The sequence below is a fragment of the Salminus brasiliensis genome, chromosome 2, assembly GCF_030463535.1.
Source record: "Salminus brasiliensis chromosome 2, fSalBra1.hap2, whole genome shotgun sequence".
Classification (NCBI taxonomy): Eukaryota; Metazoa; Chordata; class Actinopteri; order Characiformes; family Bryconidae; genus Salminus; species Salminus brasiliensis.
Genome location: NC_132879.1, coordinates 41,809,602 through 41,828,534, shown reverse-complemented (window position 1 = coordinate 41,828,534; position 18,933 = coordinate 41,809,602). Strand labels below are relative to the sequence as shown.

Genomic DNA, 18,933 nt, shown 5'->3' with positions numbered 1-18,933 from the left:
TCTGTATACACATTTAACTAATACTTGGTTGATGCACCTTTGGCAGCAATTACAGCTCAAGGCGTCTTGGGGGAAAGAAGCTACCAGCTTGGCACAGTTGTTTCTGGACATATCTTTGCAAGCTCCATCAAGTTAGATGGGAAGCATCGGTGCAAAGCAATTTCGTGCTCCTTCCACAGATGTTCAGTTGGATTCAGGTCTGGGCTCTGGCTGAGCCACTCAAGGACATTCACTGACTTCCTCTGAAGCCACTCCTTGGTTCTCTTGGCTGTGTGCTTCGAGTTGTTATCATGCTGAAAGGTAAACCTTCTCCCCAGTCTGAGGTCCAGAGCACTCTGGAGCAGGCTTTCATCAATGATCTTGGTGTACTTGGCTGCATTCATCTTTCCCTTTATCAGGACTAGTCAGCTCAGTCCTGCTGCTGGAAAAAACATCCCCACATCATGATGCTGTCATCTCCATGCTTCACTGTAGTGATGGCATTAGCCAGTTGATGAGCGGTGCCTGGTTTTCTCCAGATGTGATGGTTGGTATTCTGGCCATAAGGTTCAATTTTGATTTCATCAGACCAGAGAATGTTGTTTCTCATGGTTTGAGAATCCTCTAGGTGCCTTTTGGCAAACTCCAAGCGGGCTGTCATGTGCCTTTTACTAAAGAGTGACCTCCGTCTGGCCACTCTACTATAAAGGTGTGATTTGTGAAGTGCCGCCTGGATGGTTGATCGTCTGAAAGGTTCTCCCATCTCCACAAGGATATGCTGGAGCTCTGTCAGAGGGAACCTCAGGTTTCTGCTCACCTCTCTGGCCGAGGCCGGCCTTCCCTGATCGCTCAGTTTGGTTGGGCAGGCAGGTCTAGGGAGATTCTTGGTGGTTCCAAACTTCTACCACTAACGATTGATTGTAGCTGCAGCAAGTTTTCTTTCTGTACCTTTCTCCGGATCTATACCTTGACACAATTTTGTTTCGGAGGTCTGCAGATAATTCTTTTGACCCTATGGCTTGGAGTTTGCTCTGACATGCACTGTCAACTGTGAGTCCTTATATAGGCAGATGTTGGCGATCCCCAAACATGTCAATTCAATTGAATTTACCACAGCTGGACTCCAGTTAATTTGTAGAAACACCTCAAGCAGTATCGGTAGAAACAAACTGCTTCTCAGCTCACTTCTGGGCATCATATCGGAGAGTATAAAGGGTGTGCACACTTGTGTTTTTGATTAATCATTGTGGGCTAGTTTGTGACAAGAAATAAACACAATCTATTTGTAGAAAAAATCTATAACAATAATAAAACATGTAGAAGGCAAAAGGGGTGTGCAGACTTTCCAGACTTTTCTGTCTCTTAAGAGGAACGTCACTGAACTACATCTTAAATACAATCCCTAGGAGCACAGTGCATCTGAAAAAAGCTCCCCTCTTGTAGCACTGATAGTACGATATGAGACGCACCATTTGATGATGTTCTTCTGATGTATATTTTGCATGTCCCTATGAAGTTTCATAGAAAACATCTTGGGACTCTGAGAGCAATATCTTCGCAGAGCAAAATCACAGAGTGCTCTTAAGCAGGAATTTATTTAGCCTTATAATTTCTCTTGGAAATATGATGCTCTTTTTTGGTTCTTGCTTTAACCGCTTCAACAGATCAGGCAAACAGGGAATATGCATAATTCCACATGATGACCCCCACAATCCCCCCTCTTAATGACATACAGTTGCACTTTGCCTTTACAAAGAACTAGGTGTTTAATAAACTGGTCGCAGTTGGCAGTTGAACGCTAATGTAAACAATTCTGTACCTATTATATTTTTTAGGAAAGTGATGATGAGAATATAATGGCAGGGGTTGGTATTGATGTCCATTTCAAACTGTTAGATTAGCTGAGAAAATAAATGAAATTAGGGTGAGTACAAACCTTCTTTCTCTCCTGCTGTTTATGTTCAGATCTACTGCCTTGGTCGTGGGCAGTTTTGGCGCTGCAGGTTATTTAAGACTTGTTCAGTACTAGTCTTTGCGTGATGCATCCTGAATATTTGTCCACACAACATCCCACTCAAAGTTGTCAATGTCTCTTTCTATATGCATCTTTTCTAGTGGCTGTGCTTTTTGCTTCTGAGATTTCACCAGCACTCACTTCTTCCTTCTCTCAGTTAAAGAGATGATGATGAACTTGCACTTTCAACGTTAAATTCGGAGTATTGAATCTCTCTCTCTCTCGCTCTCTCTCTCTCTCTCTCCCTCATGCTTTTGTTTTTCGGTCTTGGCTGGCACTGACTGTGCCATCAATCTGTGACCTAGTTAGTTCCACAGAGTACTGCTTTAGCCTGCAGCCTTCAGCCTGAGCCTAGGGCCGCTGCCACAGGACAGTAGGAACTAGAGCAGAGCAGGTCACATGCGTACACACACACACACTCATATATAGACTTTCAGGCAACCACAGGTCCATAGCGATATTTGGTTTAATAGGGATTAATTTAGTTTATTGAGATGTTGCGGATGTTGTCTGATAGGGTTCGATAGAAACCAATATCCTGTGTTGCTGTAAATTAAGTGATGTCAATAACTCTGATCTGTGGTTGTTTCTAGCTTGCATACTGTTCTGAGCATGCCCAGTTGCAGCCTAACAGCACATGAGGGTTGCAGCCACAAAGAGATGCTGCTGCTGCTGCTGCTGCCGCCGCAGCTCATCATTTTCTTGATTTGCCGTTCTCTCTTTCTACGCTGTGAATGTGCATGGGGCAAACTGAGGATCAAGGTGGCTGGCTATTTTAGCTCTCATTTGCTCTCGATTGGTTCGACTGTCTAGGCAGAGAGAGAGAGAATTTAGATCCTTAGATTCACACACTTCACAGGAACACTGATAAAGAAAAATGGAGCACTACTTTTTATTTTCATCACCCGTGGCTTCAAAACCTGACCGGATTTACAGTCAGTATTTCAGTGTTTCTTCTTCAGGTAAGATCCTAGATCTGAGACTGAATGCATGACTGCACTGTATGTGTCAGGTTTTATGTTTTTAAATGTTTGTTTGTTTTTTCAAGTTGCTTCTCAACCATACGTTGTCACTGTAAATGCAACTGTAAACTGACTGACTTGACTGAGAAGTAATAGCCTTGTATTGAAGCTAGAGGTATAACGCTACAAGCATTCGTACTGAACCCCATGGTACGGGGAACATAGTTTGGTGCATGTAATGGCATGGAGAATACATGGGACACACTATGAAATTTCACAAGTGCAAATGCCAACTGGAACCCTTAGTTGCATCCAAATTGTGTGCCGATTTCTTATACTAAATAGTTTTTCGGTATAAAATTTCCCAAAAACATGCTAAGAATTTGTCGGTTTTTGAGTGTCGTTATCATGGACACCGATATCCCAAAATACAACGTAAACAGAAAGGGAGGGGCTGCTCACGCTTGAAACTATTATTTTAAAAATGGGGGATAATGATGCATGTGCAGTGGCAACAGCAGCAGGAGATCTTGCAGTGGTGTATATTGGCATAGAAATGCTTCATCACTTCCTGTTAGTAGAAAATTGGTTAGTATTTTTTGTACTTACCTGCCAAACTTGCACATTAAGATTAGTATAAGGTGTAATATACATATATATATGGTATAGTATATGCCATAGTCTTAGTGTGTAATATGCAATTGGGACACAGCCCCTAGGCTGTAAGAATTGGGATTCGTATGATATTGCAGGAACTATAGCTAGTGGTTTAGAGTATTGCTGTGGTAACTGTTGTCTTGTTTGACCCCAGCCCCTCCTTCTCCTTTTCTCTCTCTCAGAAGCTTGTTAGTGACTCAGATGCTCATTTTTATCTCGCTTTATTCTCTTTCTCCCACCTTTGTATTTGAAAATACTGAAAATCCATTCTGGCTATTAACATCTAATTTTAACACTTGACATCATGGCGGATTGGACAAGGACGTTGTCGGTGTGTTTTGTGTGTGTGTGGAATTCCATTGAATGTTTAGACATTACTGCTTAATTAACTACAGGCTTAATTAACTACCTCTGGGATATATATACAGTGGAGGAAATAAGTATTTGACCCCCCACTGACTAAAAGTTAAAAGTTTTAATACAAATAAATAAATGAAACTTTATGTCAGCTTTATTTTAACAGTGAGACACAGAATATCAAAAGAAAAACTGAGAAAATTACATGAAATAAGAAATAATAATTTCTCATTTAATAAAAACTTGAATTTCATTGAAGGAAATAAGTATTTGACCCCTAGTAAAACATCATATAATACTTGGTGGCAAAACCCTTCAGAAGTCAGACGTTTCTTGTAGTTTTGTAGGTTTGCACACACTTTAGGAGTAATTTTGGCCCACTCCTCTCTGCAGATCATCTCTAAATCCTCAAGGTTTTTATGAATGCATTTGGAAACACGAAGCTTCAGCTCTCCATAGATTTTCTATGGGATTGAGGTCAGGAGACTGGCTAGGCCATTTCATGACCTTGATATGTTTCTTATGGAGCCACTCCTTTGTTTCCTTGGCTGTATGTTTTGTTGTTGTCGTGCTGGAAGACCCATCCACAACCACCATGCTTGACGGTGGGGGTGGTGTTCTTAGGTTCATATTCTGTATTTTTCTTCCTCCAAACACATCGAGTTGACCACAGCTGACCACAGCACCTTCTCCCAGTCTCTCTCGGAGTCATTAATATGTTCATTGGCGAACTTGAGGCAGGCCTGGACATGAGCCTTCTTGAGCAGAGGAACCTTGCGTGCACTGCAGGATTTTAAACCATTACGTCTCAGTGTATTACCATTGTTTTTTTGGAGACTGTGGTACCAGCTGCCTTGAGATCATTAACCAGCTCCTCCCGTGTAGTTCTTGGCTGATTTTTAACATTTCTCATGATCAGTGAGACTCTACGAGGTGATATCTTGCATGGAGCTCCAGGCTTTGGTCGATTGACAGTAATGTTGTACTTCTTCCACAGTTTTCACCTTCTCATCCAGCTTCTTACTTATGGCTTTGTAGCCCATTCCAGCCTTGTGTAGGTCAACAATTTTGTCCCTGACATCTTTAGACAGCTCTTTAGTCTTGCCCATGGTGGAGATGTTGGAGTGTCACTGAGTCTCTTGGCAGGTGGCCTTTTACCCAGGTGACAATTTGGGACAGGTGTCTCTCATGCAGGTAAGGACTTCATTGAGATTAGGGTGTGTCAACTGGTCTGTGGGAGCCAACATTAGTCATGGTTTTTAGGGGATCAAATACTTCAAATACCTCAATGAAATGTAAATTATATTTGATTTAAATATTATTTCATTTTCTAAATTTTCTTTTTCATTTTCCATCTCTCGCTGTTAAAATGAAGCAAAAACAGAGTACAAACTTTCAAAATCAGTGGGTTGATCAAATACTTATTTCCTCCACTGTATGTGTGTGTGTGTGTGTGTGTGTGTGTGTATATATATATATATATATATATATATATATATATATATATATATATATATATATATATATATATATATATATATATATAGTGGGCAGTGGTGGCTCAGCGGTTAGAGCGCCGAGATATCGATAACAGGGTTGTGGGTTCGATTCCCGGGCTCGGCAAGCTGCCACTGTTGGGCCCTTGAGCAAGGCCCTTTACCCTCTCTGCTCCCCGGGCGCTGGAGTTGGCTGCCCACCGCTCTGGGTGTGTGTGTGTACTCACTGCCCCTAACACATGTGTGTGTGTGAGTGTGTGTTCACTACCAGATGGGTTAAATGCGGAGGACACATTTCGCTGTACAGTCCACACTGTACAGTGACAAATACGTGCACCTTCACCTTTATATATATGTGTGTATCAGTATGTGTTTGTGTTTGCTCTGCTTACTGCATGGTGGTCTTTCATGTTGCCGATTGTTTTAGCCTGCTAGTTCCACCATGTGTACAGATTCTAGAATATCAAAATTAGCCCAAATTAGGGCTACAAGATCTAGAGAAAATAAGATGATAAATAAAAAGTTTGGATATTACAATGATGATGGCATAATTACAAAAGCACAACTCAAAACACACAGCTTCAAGGTAGGCATAATGGCCAAGCAAAGGCTAAATGTGAACGGGGGGCAAAAGAATAGGAACACACAGACACTGAAAACCAGATACAGAGGGAGTGCAAGCACCCAGGTGGTAAAGTGCTGTGCTGAGAGTGACTGAAAGGTGTGTTATAGTCCTTGATGAGGAGAAAACGGCCTAAAAGTGTCAACTCTCTGGGGAGCCAGAGCATTGTGAACGTGCTACAGAGGCAGAGACTCTGAATCTGTTTTATCATCATTCCCTGAACAACTTCATAAAGTATATAGAGGCTTATTGTTAAGGATAGAGTAGTGACAGAGCTCCGACTATATGTATTTTGTAATTGCTCGTTTAGCTGAATGGTTACTTGAAAAAAAAAAGTTGTACATGGAGAGCAAGGCTTAAGCCTAACGTTGCCTAATTTAGGCTTCAGAAGCTTCATTCCAACAGTGCCCATGATCCCTTCTGTCCTCACTTCCTTAAGCATGTGTCTACAGTAGAATCTCATCACAGTGATAAGAAATATAATATATTAGATATGGATCTTTCTTCTTTTCGTTTGAGGTAATGGAAGTAATGGGGTAAGACCAAACTCCAGAAGTAAGATTACATCACAGTTTGGCAAGGACACTAAATGTCACAGGCAATTTCTTATGCTCTCATTATGCCAGATGGAGGGTGAAAGGGATGCAGTAGTTAAGAGTGAATGAGTTTCACTTTAGAAGTACAGTGGAGTCTTTGGAGACCCATTAATTTGTGTCCTGTGTTCTTGCTTACTGACTGGCAGCAAAGCCTTATGGAAGAAATCAAATCTGCACATACATGCAAGCACACGGGAAGTAGCATGTGTGTTTTTTGATGTAGAAACACACCTTAAGAAAGCATGTACTGTGAGCCGTGAAGGGATAAAGGTTGCTATATATGCAAGTTATGTGCCTATAACTGTATAGACTAATAATGATAACTTGCATGATATGATAATCATCTCAGAAATATCGTGGTTTTACGGTCGCACAGTATTTTGTATCTAGCTAGTGTTTTCTTTTTATTATAGATTAATCTGCATATTAATTTCTCCATTCATTGATTAACTGGTTTATACACCTATATATTTTTTTTTATATAGATATTAAGTACATGTGATAACCATCAATGTTAATACTATGGTATATCGCTGCAACCCTAATAGAGACACATTTCATGTTTACCCCCTAAAAACCCTATGGCCTGCCAGAAAGTGGCCCAAAGTGTTACTACAATCTACTATTACCAGAGAATAATCCCATCAGTAACCTCTTAAAGACCCTGTAGTTATTGAGTAATATGCCTCAGGATGTAATAAGCCTTGGAGTGTGTTTAATACAGGACTGCTCAATCCTGGTCCTGGAGATCTACCATCCTGAAGAGTTCAGATCCAATACAGCTGACTCTAATGTTCAGTTGCTACTAAAGGCCTTCATTATTTGGATTAGGTTTGTTTGATTCAGCTAAACTCTGCAGGGTGGTAGATCTCCATGACCATGATTGAGCAGCCCTGGTTTAAGGAGTTAAGTGCCCTTCCCACACACCACTGTCCAAAACACCAGACCTGAACTAACAGTTTCTGTATGTTAGTGACCCTATTCTTTGTTACTCCTTCTGACAAATGGCAGTTTACATTAACATTTATCAGTTGAGTACATGCTATAAAGCCAGACGTGCCTTATGTGTTTATTTAGCAGTTTAAGTGCCTCATGAATTCATAAACACATGCAAACATACAGAAATACACAACACACATGACGAACAGGTGACAAAACATGGGAAACAAAGGAGTCTGGATGCTGGGGCTTTGTATTGGCAAGACCCTGATGATGTGGTATGCAACACAAAATGAGGACTACAATTCAATATATTGCTGTATATTGTGATGCTGAAAGCAAGGTGAAATATTGTATATTGTATATACTATATTGTAAACTATCATAATTTGAAAACACCATCATATGCAAAAAATCTGAACATTGGGATCTGAAGACTCTTGCCGTCAGTGTTTAAACACAACACAGAATGCCACCAATCTTGTAAACTATTGATTTAAAAAACACTATTATATCAATACAGTATTGCAATAAGCATGATATTGCAATATCTAAATATTTTCTTTTGACCATAGAAGATGCTGACTATGCTCTGATTGTAATTGAATGGCATTTTTTGTCCATTTCTTTTGTTATTCTTAATGCAAAATAGACCTCACAAAGACTGTATATGCATCAGCCTATTCATGTATCATCTCCTTTCTCTGAGTTTTGTTTTATGACAGTGTGTCAGAAGTTAGCAGAGCTGCTGCAGCTTTCTCCACTTTTGTACTCTGTGCTGGGCCACACAGCTTGTGTTATTGGACATTTTTACATAGGGGACAGAACTATCCATAAGGGAGGCATTTCACATACAATGTTAGCACCTACATTGCAGCATGCCAACTGTAAGCTTTGGCTGTACATAATGCATGATCCAAAGGTTACGGTGTGAGTTGTCACCAAAGAACAAGATTTCTAAAATTATACAGTGTGTGCCAGGCTTTAATCCTCATTTAATAGTGTTGTTGCACGCTCCATCAGTGAACATATTCTTCTTCAGGAGCAAACACTACCCCCCACCCCCCCACCCCACACACATTTTTACGAACACCCTAGGTGTACACTGTCACCCCTCTCCAACACGCAAGGATGCAGCAGCGGCAGCTAATGAGACACCTCGTCAGATAGATGCAGGTGTGGTTCTCCGGAGACTGAGCTCGAGCTGCTGTCTGTAGATAGACGCAAGCCGACCAAAAATAAAAGCTACATCTCCATGTTGCGCTTTAATCTTCAGATTTGAACTGTTAGACGAGGTTGCGGCTGCTTTAGAGGAATGATTAAACACAGCTCTGGATGTAGAATTAGCTGGACCTGAGCCAGTGCCAGGCGCTTTATGATGAATGGATGCCAAAGCACCTGCAGTTTTTAGGCTGTGTCTCACTTTCTTTGCAAAACTCCTGTTGGAGACTGAAGTAGTCACAAGTGGAAATCACACATATTTGAATTTCTTATTTAGTAGGTCAAACCCATTTAAGCCTCTTTCCCCCCCCCTCATTCTCTTACTTATTGGAAATCTTCAACCCTAGCTATTGCTGTGTGTATGTTTTAGGGCAGACTTTGTTCATGCAAACACTCTCTGCCTGCTGTCTCGTGCAGGATCCATACTCCCTGCTGTGAGTGAACTGAATTCATGTGAAATGTGGTCGAAACAGTGCTGCAGGCACTCTCTGAACCCCTCCTACTGCAGCACACAGAATAACTGAAAGTTTGTTGGACCTTATTTAGTCATATCGTAACGACACAGTAGACAAAGGATGCTGTAGCTGTTCTCGTTCCAGGAGCAGAAATTAGATAGAAACTGGCTTTGATTATAGTATGCCCATGCTAAGCATATACAGCAGCTGGATTGGGAAGAAGTTTGATTGCTTTACATAGTCTATAGCAGGTTTTAATAATTCTTTAGAGATCTTTAGTTTAGTCATTGTACTGCTCATCTCTTGTCAAAGAAACCACAAAACCCCAATTCTAGCATGATTGAAAACTCCCTCTCTTTTATTATCATTTTTCTTCTCCAAATCTCAATGTCATAGTCATTGAATTTTTTTAGTCTGTTTACTGAGCAGCTTGACATGGACAATGTACCATATTTCTGTGGTACATTTTATATTTGGGGGGGTATACATGCAGTATATATTCCTGCGTGATATAGTGTAGGTCCCCTTAAGAGCGCCAAAACAACTCTGACCCGTAAAGGCATGGACTCCATGTGGTATCTGGCACCAAGATGTTGTAAGTTGTGAGGTGGGACCTCCATGTGCATCAGTGAGCCTTGGGCTCCCATGATGACCCTGTTGCAGGGTCACCGGTTGTCCTCCTTAGGAAAACATTTTATAGTTATTGACCACTGCATACCAGGAACACCCCTTGCTGTTTTGAAGATCCAGTTGTCTATCCATCACAATTTGGCGCCTGTCAGATGGTTCAGATTGTTATTCTTGACCATTTTTCCTGCTTTTAAAACATCACCTTCAAGAACTGACTGTTCACGTGCTGCCAAATATATCCAAGACTTGACCGATGTCACTGTAGATGAAGATAATCAGTGTTATTCACTTCCCCTGGCAGGGGTTTTAATTGTTTGACTGATCGGTGTATGACAGCAGACACAGGATGATGGGAAAAGAAAAAAAAATAGATGTAATGGAATGGGGTGAAAGTTTGCAGTTTAGAGAATTTTGTACATACTAATTAAAACTACTTGAACTGAGATTATTTACTTAAATTGTGGCATGTTCCTTCCATGATTCAGTAGTGGATTTACTAACTATTTAATCTAGCAGTGAAATCTCTAAGAAGTGCAATGTTCTGTGTATATATATATATATATATATATTTTTAAGCAGTTAACCCTACAAATTGGGTAATAAAAGTATATAATATTTATTTATATATATATATATATATATATATATATATATATATATATATGTGTGTGTGTGTAATCGATCATTGCCCACTGTTAGTTTTTTTTTTTTCTTCAATTTGCTTGAGAACCTACTCATCCTATGTCTCTTTCTATAATTAAGGTCATTGTTGATTTAGAGCATTATATGTCTTTGTAGCCAAAAGTCATTATTAAGTTCTGTAAGGTAATGGATGGGGTAGCACTGTAGTGAATGATGTGGCACGAGTCTGCATTGCAGATCTTAGTGGTACATAAAAAAAAAAAAAAAAAAATCATCACAAAAAATTATGAAGCCAGAATTAAAAATTGGGCTGTCACTGCGGAAAGTGTCTTTTCAAACAAGAATAGAGGATAACAGTTGAGGTCGTTCCATATTGAGAAAAACGAGTAAAGCTAAAAGATACGCCCGTTGCACTCTCTGCTTTGTTCCAAATACTCAGCTCGAAGAAACAGTACTGCCAAATTTATTTAAATTCTTGCACTCATGTCAAGCTACACTATATGGACAAATGTTTTGGGACACCTGTGCACACATTCTCTTCTGAAATCTGTGGTATTAAGAAAAGGGTTTATCCTGCTTTTGTTGGAGTAACTGTCTCTGCTGTGCAGGGAAGGCTTTCTATTAGATTTTGAAGCATTGCTGTGTGGATTTGATTGCATTTAGCAACAAGGGCAAGGGGGGTGGATGATGACCACCTTATCCCTAACTCGCCAACTCATCTCAGTGGTACTGGATGGAGCAGCATCAGTTTAGAGAATTTTGCTCCACAGCTCAATGCGGGGGGGATTTATACACATTTGGCATGATGCCAAAAAGATTCATGTTTATCTGCTCCAAAGAGTCTATGTTCTATGGGCAGTACTTCTCTACATGGGCTAGACAAGCTGTGTGTGTGTGCATTTGCATGTCTGTTAATAGTGGGTGCAGCAAGTAGCTGAGTGCATTCAGACTGTGGATTTTACGAAAGATTCATTTGTCAGTTCAAACAAGCAAGCTGCAGGGGAAATACCACTCCTCTGGCTTGGTAGAAAGCAGACATATATCCATGTCAGTCCCTTGACAAAACGCCATCCCTCGGTCTGCAACTTGCAAAACATTGACGAAGAGAGTGGGAAAACCATCTACAATACAACTTTGAAACAGAAATATAACGTAAGCATACATGTAATGTCTTTGTAATGTTTTTAATGATGCAGCCTAATGATACAGTAATAAAACCTGGGAAAGCTGTTTCTTACAGTAATCGTTTCAGAATCATCTGTCTATATGAGAAACCCTGTAAGTCGCTCTGGATAATAGCATCAGCTAAATGCCATAAATGTAATGTAATGTAAATCTCTTTTTTTAGTATAGATACGTATACTTCAGTTACGCCTCACAGCCCTCTTATTTCAGCTCTAATCATGTTTTATGTTGTGTAATGATGGCCGAGGTTTGTATGTATGCCTGCATGTATGTGAAACAAATTGCCCTATTGTTCAAATTGCTCTGTTGTCCCCAGGATCTTTGGAAACTGCCCTAATCAGTCCTAATTTCGAAGCAAACATCAATCAAGAGGTAATTGTTAATATAGCAGAGCTGTGTTATTAATATCAGGTGGCTATTTGTCACTTCATAGCAGCACTGAGGATATTGCTCTGTCAAGTCCCATGCAAGGCAAACTGATATTGATCTTGATGTCTGTTTAAATGACTGAATGTCACAATGAGAGCTGGCTTTTTATTGCCTCGTGGTGCATCCCTAGAGAGGGCTCATGGTGACAATTGCAGAAGAAAGCATCTTAATATTATTGTGCCTGATTAGCGTGATAAACACATTCACTCTTGACTATAACTTTTTTTTCGCTCTGGTTTCGAGGCAGCCCAGTAGTGGATCCTGTATATAAACTTTCTGAGCTGTATCAAAAAGCCTTTGGCACGCTACTGTCACAGCAGTAACTGATGCCATGCTTGACAAATGCGAGTAGATCAATGTGCTGCATCAGTGATTTACATTTCCTTTAGACTAGGATTGAGATTTATATGCTTCTTTAACAGTTCCTACATAATGTTAATCTACACAAGTGTGCAAAATTGTTGGTACCCCTCGGTTAATGAAAGAAAAACCCACAGAAATAACTTGAATCTGACAATAATAATAATAAATTAAAATGCTATGAAAATTAACTATTGAAAGTCAGACATTGCTTTCCAACCACAGAATTATAAAAAAATATATATATATTTTGTTGCACAACCTTTTGAAGCAATCACTGCAATCAAACGATTCCTGTTACTGTCAATGAGACTTCTGCACCTCTCAGCAGGTATTTTGGCCCACTCCTCATGAGCAAACTGCTCCAGTTGTCTCAGGTTTGAAAGGTGCCTTTTTCAGACGGCATGTTTCAGCTCCTTCCAAAGATGCTCATTAGGATTTAGGTCAGGGCTCATGGAAGGCCACTTCAGAATAGTCCAATGTTGTCCTCTTAGCCATTCTTGGGTGTTTTTAGCTGTGTGTTTTGGGTCATTATCCTGTTGCAAGACCCATGACCTGCGACTAAGACCAAGCTTTGTGACACTGGGCAGCACATTTCTCTCTAGAATCCCTTGATAGTTTTGAAAATTTAATTGTACCCTGCACCGATTCAAGACACCCTGTGCCAGATGCAGCAAAGCAGCCCTAGAGCATAACTGAGCCTCCTTCATGTTTCACAGTCGGTACAGTGTTTTTTTCTTGATATGTTTAATTTTTCCGGCTGTGAACATAGAGCTGATGTGCCTTAGCAAAAAGTTCCACTTTTATCTCATCTGTCCATAGGACATTCTCCCAGAAGCTTTAGGGCTTGTCAACATGTAGTTTGGCAAATTCCAGTCTGGCTTTTTTATGAATTCATCAATTTTCCTCCTTCAGCCACGTCCAGAGAGGTTGGCTACAGTCCCATGGATCTTACATTTCTGAATAATATGTGCAACTGTAGTCACAGGAACATCAAGCTTGGAGATGGTCTTATAACCGTTACCTTTAACATGCTTGTCTATAATTTTCTTTCTAATCTCCTGAGACAACTCTTTCCTTCACTTCCTCTGGTCCATGTTGAGTGTGGTACACACCATGTCCCAAACAGCACAGTGACTACCTGTAGTCCTATATATAGGCCCACTGACTGATTACAAGATTGTAGACACCTGTGATGCTAATTAGACCTTGATTTAACATGTCCCATCAGGTACCATCAATTTTGTCCAGGCCTGTTTAATGAGTTTATTTTTTAAATAATAAGCATGGTTCAAAATCAGTGTTGGATTTTCATTTGTTAATTTTCATAGAATTTTTATTTATTATTACTTTTGTCAGATTCAAGTTATTTCTGTGACCATTGTGGGTTTTTCTTTCATCAACCGAGGGGTACAAACAATTTTGTCCACGTGTGTATGTATACGTATATATATAAAGACATGAATTGGTACTCCCTGATATTTTAATATACAAAGCCAGTAGTGAATCACTGAATCATTTAATATATCCTACTATACAAACAGTTGAAGTTTCATATCTAGTTAAAGTACCAATAGACAGCCAGTGTTTGGCTGATTTGCATTGTAGCATCTTTAGTACTTCGTATACAGTTGATGCCAAATTTCAGACCATGTGCCAAAAATAACACACTGGGCTGCAGTAGGGATGTCATGATACCAGAAATTTGTCATGTATAGTTGGTAGTCTGTACCAATACTAATTACATGGTATCATGCATGTGGTATCATTGATACAAGTTACGATACCACAACGAAAAATAAACCAATTAAATAAATCTATTTTTAAGCATGAAGTCTTATCTTTTTTCTAATAAAAAGGGTATAATGAAGCCCTAATAATGTCTTCTGTTATTTAAAACAAAATAATATTGTGCCAAAAAAAAAATTAATGCAGATCAGCTGTATGGTGGCATTGCCCAGCTGCTTGAAATATGTGTAAGAAATGCTAATAGCGGAGTTGTATTAAATAACAAGACAACAATTAATATTACAAAAAACCATGGCCATGTAGCCTTCATATATTTAAAACAAACAATACTGTGTATGAATTTTCCTCAGTCTGTGATGGCACAGCATGTCAACAGTGGTGCTCAGGCTGGACATTAAAAGCAAGCAGGTTAAGCTAACTTGTTGATTAGAACAAGAAGAGCACTGACTTGGCTCTTAGTATCTGGCCCAGCATTGGCTTATAACTATAAAGTGTGATATATATATATATATATGTGTCAGTACTTGCTTTCTTGTTTAAAGACTGTGGTGTTTTGACCACTAAACCGAACCCAGCAAGAAGTAGCAGAAAACAACATGGTGCTTCTTGTAGGTAGTTAGAGTGATCAGATCACTTGAGCTCAGTGCTTCTAGGTATAGGTAGGTCAGACCATCGCAGCAAATGCTTGCTTTTCTAAATGCAATTCAGAAACAATAACAGGAACATTGCAGGTTCTGAATGTTTTGGTGAAACTTGCTCTCCCGGAATTCTGTTTACAGATCTGCCATTTAGATCAGCCTGAGGCCTTTCCTCTTTTCATTACGAATGCTCTGTGACACAGTTTCCTTACTAATCCCTGATCATCTGACTCCAACTACCTTCCTTCCTTCCTTCTTCATCCCTCCCTACACGTGTAGGCATAGTATGCTGCCCCTGTCAGTTCCGGAGAAATCAGTCCAATGTATTTATGACGGCTGGGGTAGTTTAGGTTCCTTTCGGTACCATAGAAAACAAGTACTGTCACATTTTTTGAATAGTGAGTTCGATTTGGTAATGAAATATCGGTTACCATGACCTCCCTAGCTGCAAGCATTTGGTTTGTTCAGATTTGGACAACGGTGGCTGGAGACTAGCACGGTTTGCTGATTTCCCTGTTTTTTTTTTTTTGTTTTTGTTTTTTTTTTGCTACTAAACCTGCCAGTTAAGTAAAAGCACCCAACTGCGCAGGGATATGCCCCCCCACCCCTTTATTTATATGTTTAGCCAATTTTACATGAATGGTGACTTGGTAGGTTTCCGTAAACCTAACTGATCAACATATCAAAAACACAAGCTAGCATTCATAACAAAGTGAAGACTTGAAAGTCATGGAAAAAATTAACTCTAGTAACATTAGTGAAATATATATAGGTCTTTGTCATCAGTTTCAAATTCTATGGTTTTCAGCATTTTGTAAAACTAATTTTGAAATTTGAATGTTGGCAATGTCACAAATTCTGTGTATAAAACCAACTTTTGTATATACTCAGCATTTTACTACCTTTTAATTGTCTTATTTTATTCAGTACCAAGACTAGTACTTGTTTGTTGATTAGCTCCATCTGTTCACATTGTAAAGGCTGCCCATTACACTATCCCTTTTTTATGTGTATTTTTACCTTTTGGGCACAAAAGGACCTGGTAACAGAGGAGACTTTGTGATGTACGCTTGTAAAGCTGATTTGACAATGTTGCGATATCTCGAAACATACAGCACAAATCTGTCTGCAAAGATCTGTCATCAAGGCTGAAGGGTTGGATTTTTGGTTGGTATTGTAGCATACTTCAGATAGGTAAGATGGGTAAATGCATGTTATTGATCCCTAAGGACAAATATCTCTACAATTATGGTAATATTAAATAATGTTACCTGAAGAAAAGTACATTGAATACAGATATTGTTATTAACAACAAAACTAGGTGAATCCACAATGTTTAGTCTCTCTCCATGCATTCCATTACCCAGAGGCACCATCTTATCAGCAGCCTTCACATAAAGCCCTCTGCTACTCTGTTTATCCTCTTACTCCACTCTGCACCAGACGCTGATCAAGTGCAGAATTCAAGGTTTAGGAGTGTGGTATTAGGAATGTGCACTGTTAACAATATTATACACTTCATACTATGTGGATACCTTAGTAATATCACATTTTATTCGATACATTAAAATATATGTTTGAAAACGTCTCGCTTTTCCGTACTATTCCAGTGCATCTGTTGTTACCTTGGCAACGCAGCTGCCTCTCGCTTGTCTCAGGAAAAAAAAAGCTGAGATAAAAACTGACCAATCCTGATTTACCAGCCACATCAGAGTTAAACAAAATGATCAGAATGAGCTTAATAAGAACAGACAGAATCATAATGAAAGAGAGCAATGAGATTTTTACAATGTTTCCAGACCATGGCTGGGTCAGGCAGTTGGTATTGTCCAAGACACACCAATGACAAGGTTTTAGGGAGAAACTTTGTTCTAAATGTATCAATAGAACTTGTGACTGTGCGAATCTCACTGAAACATGGCGAGCAGACGATGCTCTTCCGTCCCAGACTAACACAGCATCTGATCATGAAAAAGAGTCTGTGCTGATTGAACAGACAGTGCAAGCAAAACTAAACTCTCGGGGAGCCGTACACTTAAGGTCAAACTCACACGTGTTGACTACAAAGTGTCCAGTCTCACATCAGCTGCATGATGTGGAGTTTGTCTTCTTCATTTTATCAGTTCATAAATAATAATAAATAAAAAAAAAAACATAGTAATTCAGTTGTCTTATTCTATAAATAAGCATGCTAAATGGTCAAAATGACCAGTAAGTGGTGGTATCCCAAGTTTTGTAGTGTAAACTTGCCTGTGACTGAAAGGTAAAACCTCTTAGCACTCCCACCGATTTACTGTAATCACCCAGTAAAAACCCACAGAGGACCTATGTGGCCTACTAAAACAAAATATTCAAGAATGCATCACCACTCTGAATACTTAACTCTGATACTTAACATGAATATATAAAGTATTTTAAAACAGCATTATGTAACATATTTTATTGAGTTTGTCTGGTTTAATATAAGCTCTCATAAGGCAGTTGTACTGCAAAAGTCTAGGCGTGAGTTTGCCAAATGGGTTTAAGCTTCTTACATGCTTAATCTCTGTTACCATCTCCATTCTTCTATTGTCAGCTCTACTTGTAGAGCCTCTTTCCATGCCATAAGTTTAAAACAAATTAATTTTAAATTATATAAGCTTTTGGATTTTAGGTACTAACTGTTTTCCAAAGGGGTTTTGCATCGGCATACTTTACACAATGAATTGAGAGGGACTGCTTAGGAGCTGTAGTTGTAGATATTTTTAAAAACATGTTTGTGGAAATTATATATGAATTTTACTTTCTTAAACCTCACATCAGAACATTGTCGTCAGGTCTAAAAACATCTGTCATTTGTATTAACTCTTTTTAGACCCAAACTGCTGGACTTAAAAACAATCTTGCCATCTCCTTTGAGAACTCACTGGTCACTCCTTCTACAGAAGCTCGAAGCCTTGGTGTAGTCATAGATGATTAGTTATCGTTCTCAGGTCATGTTGCAAACGTAACTCGGTCATGCAGATTTCTCCTGTACAACATAGAATTCGACCCTTCCTCTCTAGAGAGGCCGCCCAGGTGCTCGTTCAGTCTCTCGTCACTTTAAGACTTGACTACGGCTCGGCTCGACCCACCATCCCTCAAAATCCACAAGCGTCCAGACTTTTTTCTGTCCTGGCACCGAAGTGGTGGAACGAGCTTCCCCTGGGTGTCCGAACGGCATAGTCGCTCGCTGTCTTCAAACACAGACTGAAGACCCACCTCTTCAGAGAATACTTGGGCGAATAGTCAAGTCAAGTCAAGTGGGTTTTATTGTCATTTCAACTATATACAGAGTACACAGTGAAACGAAACAACGTTCCTCCAGGACCATGGTGCAACATAGACACAGTGCATACAGAACACAAGTGCAACACAATACAAGTGCAGACAGACAACACAACACAGTACAGACAGAGAATAATAAATATTTAGGGGGAGTGTGCAAAATTATGCAGTGTGCAATAAATATTGAGTCCAGCGAGGTAGTAATGTTATTTGTGCAAAATGCTTTGTTCAGAAATGCTTCCCATAATATCTGGGGTAAATAGAGAGTGTGAGAGAGTGTGAGAGAGTGTGAGAGAGTGTGAGAGAGTGTGAGAGAGTGTGAGAGAGTGTGAGAGAGTGTGAGAGAGTGTGAGAGAGTGTGAGAGAGTGTGAGAGGAACAGAAAAAAAACATCAGTTCAGTCTCTGGAGTTGAGAAGTCTGATGGCTTGGGGGAAGAAGCTATTGCAGAGTCTGGTCGTGTTGGACCGGATGCTGCGGTACCTTCTTCCTGATGGCAGGAGGGAGAACAGTCTGTGTGAAGGGTGGGTGGAGTCATCCACAATGCTGGTTGCTTTGCGGATGCAGCGGGCAGTGTAAATGTCCATGACAGAGGGGAGAGAGACTCTGATGATCCTCTCAGCTGTCCTCACAATGCGTTGGAGGGTCTTGCGGTCAGAGGCTGTGCAGGTCCCAAACCAGGCAGAGATGCAGCTGCT

At 39.8% G+C, this 18,933-nt stretch overlaps 1 protein-coding gene across 15 annotated transcripts in view; it reads left to right on the top strand.

The window, feature by feature from the left end:
- Positions 1–18,933, top strand: part of plekha5 (pleckstrin homology domain containing, family A member 5) — a 157,946-nt gene that overhangs the window by 56,487 nt on the left and 82,526 nt on the right. The window contains exon 1 of one of the 15 annotated variants that reach the window (XM_072672799.1): positions 2,780–2,955. The exons of the other annotated variants lie outside the window; for them this stretch is intronic. The gene's annotated coding sequence lies outside the window, so the exon portion shown is untranslated. Of the gene's footprint in view, positions 1–2,779; positions 2,956–18,933 lie in introns of those variants that run through there. 15 annotated transcript variants of the gene reach the window in all.